We start from the raw sequence: 2905 nt of genomic DNA, 5'->3' as shown, positions 1-2905 counted from the left end.
TTTCTCCAGCAAAACCACTTTAAACTGTCGTTCACTAGTGCGGACACTGCAGATCCGTCTTTCAGAATATCCAATCCCAACTTAGGCTTCACAGAATTAAGAGTCGCTTCTCTCAGAATCTGATTTCCTAGCTTTGAAAACAACCACAATCTGGATAAAATATCAGAAAATTCGTCTGAAATCTCTCATTTTCAGTAAATGCCAATCATCTATGTTAATAGCTTGGCTTAGTCTACTCCCTGTTATCTCTCTATCAATCAATCAATATATCTATCTATCTATCTATCTATCTATCTATCTATCTATCTATCTATCTATCTATCTATCTATCTATCTATCTATCTATCTATCTATCTATCTATCTATCGCTCTGTCTATCTATCTTTCTATCTACCTATCTCCTTGTCTCACTTTCCCCTCTTTCTTGTTCTCTCAGTCTGCTTGTCTATTCCATCTTCTATCTGTCCATTTCTCTCTCGCTCTGTTTCTCTGTCCGTTTTTCCATGTATGTCTCTGTCATTCGTGTGTTCGTGCGTCTGTGCGCATGCGTGTTGGTGAGTCCTCTCGGTTCACACATGACGTCACTCAGAGATTGTCACCGCCGCGCCTCTCATCTCGCTGATCGGAGCCACTCGGGACGTCCTCGCCTGGTCTGTTGAGAGGTTCCATTTCATTTATCAGCTTGTTTTTTTTTCTTTCTGATAGTCATTCACTTCGTTTTACTTGCTCTAATTGCATATATGCGTATGTTAGCAACCTGTGTGGTGGGGTGGGGTTGGTGTTGGTGGTATCGCCAACAGTACAATCAAACATTTTTTATTCGAAAGTAATAAAATGAGCGACATCTTATCAAACAAAAACATTATTTTGAATTATTGCTTTCAAATCCGATGGGAAAACAAGACCGATAGCAATTACTAAGAAGAACTGAAAACAAAAATTTCAGTTTTGGGACGAGAGAAAAAGCTCCATAGACCTTGGTGCGTTCATCTGAATTATTATAATTCAATAAACTCTTTGTTATATAAATATATAGTAATGTGATCATTACACCGCGGGAAGAAGGTTGAGAAGGAGCGTTGTGGATAAAAAAAGGATGAAGGAGATGAGCAGAGAGAAACGGGACAAGGTCTGCGCTGGCAGAGAGGCCGAAAGATTTTGTGTGTGCACTAGCGCTACCGGCTAACGTGGGATGTTAAAGGTCGTCGAAGGACGCGCCATGTCCTGCGCAGTTGCAATGGGAGAATATGGGGGTTAATATCTATGTAAGTGCTTTCTCGATAGTTACACCCCATCTTAAATTCCCTACACTGTCACAGAGGGACAGAGCGCTGCAGCACAGAAGCCAGACCCGAGCGCATTCAGTCTGTGCTGAATATTACCTGTCCCCGTTCCATCGAACTGCACCCGGACAACAGCGCCCCCCCCCCTCCACGTCCATCTTACCCAAATCACTCTGAAATGTTCAAATCGATTCGGCTTCCGCTGGCAGTTCGATTCACGCTCTCTCAGTGAAGATATTCCGCCAAAGGGAAAAGTTGCATGGACGTGAATGTGCTGACGGAGGAAACTATCTGCGATATAAAGTGAGCGTCTGAACAGGGACTTGAACCCTGGACCCTCAGATTAAAAGTCTGATGCTCTACCGACTGAGCTACTCAGGCTCTGTTATACAGGAACCAATTATACGGGAAACACACACACACACACACACACACACACACACACACACACACACACACACACACACACACAAGCATCGGGTACAACAGGCTACCAATCACTGCACCCCACGTCAACACAGGGATCTGTCTGAGAGCATCCACATTCCAGTTTTCTTTCTCCGATCTATTTCCTACATTTTGGACTCCATGGATTTCATCGCAAAGTCCAGGAGAATTATCCCTCACTGAAATATCCCACGCATCAAATTGCTCTGTCGGGGCCGGGATCCAGGCCTGTCATGCACGGAAATGATATTTACGGCAAATTGAAGTAGTCAAAGTGAGTGAGTTCGGCAGATCGGACAAGCAGGGATGGAACAAGGAGGGAAAGGGTCTGATGGACGGAGCTGCATTTATTTCAATGCAATGAGACTGACGGATACGGCAGATGGATTCAGGACGTGGATCGGAACACGGGACTGGGATATTGGAGTGACAGTTACGGCAGATGGATTCAGGACGTGGATCGGAACACGGGACTGGGATATTGGAGTGACGGATACGGCAGATGGATTCAGGACATGGATCGGAACACGGGACTGGGATATTGGAGTGACGGATACAGCAGATGGATTCAGGACATGGATCGGAACACGGCACTGGGATATTGGAGTGACAGATACGGCAGATGGATTCAGGACATGGATCGGAACACGGGACTGTGATATTGGAGTGATGGATACGGCAGATGGATTCAGGACATGGATCGGAACACGGGACTGTGATATTGGAGTGATGGATACGGCAGATGGATTCAGGACATGGATCGGAACACGGCACTGGGATATTGGAGTGACGAATACGGCAGATGGATTCAGGACATGGATCGAAACACGGGACTGTGATATTGGAGTGATGGATACGGCAGATGGATTCAGGACATGGATCGGAACACGACGCTGGGATATTGGAGTGACGGATACAGCAGATGGATTCAGGACATTGATCGGAACACGGGACTGTGATATTGGAGTGACGGATACGGCAGATAGATTCAGGACAGGGATCGGAACACGGGACTGGGATATTGGAGTGACCAATATGGCAGATAGATTCAGGACAGGGATCGGAACACGGGACTGGGATATTGGAGTGACAGTTACGGCAGATGGATTCAGGACATGGATCGGAACACGGCACTGGGATATTGGAGTGACGGATAAGGCAGATGGATTCAGGAC

General features: G+C 46.0%; 1 non-coding gene across 1 annotated transcript; it reads right to left on the bottom strand.

Moving 5' to 3' along the window:
- Positions 1–1591: 1591 nt before the first annotated feature.
- Positions 1592–1664, bottom strand: trnak-uuu (transfer RNA lysine (anticodon UUU)). The gene has a single exon. It is a non-coding gene; the product is annotated as a tRNA-Lys (tRNA).
- Positions 1665–2905: the final 1241 nt, after the last annotated feature.

Source organism: Hypanus sabinus, unplaced genomic scaffold (assembly GCF_030144855.1).
Source record: "Hypanus sabinus isolate sHypSab1 unplaced genomic scaffold, sHypSab1.hap1 scaffold_137, whole genome shotgun sequence".
In the NCBI taxonomy this organism is placed as follows: domain Eukaryota; kingdom Metazoa; phylum Chordata; class Chondrichthyes; order Myliobatiformes; family Dasyatidae; genus Hypanus; species Hypanus sabinus.
Note: the sequence above shows the minus strand (reverse complement) of the source record. Positions and strands in the feature narration are given on the sequence as shown.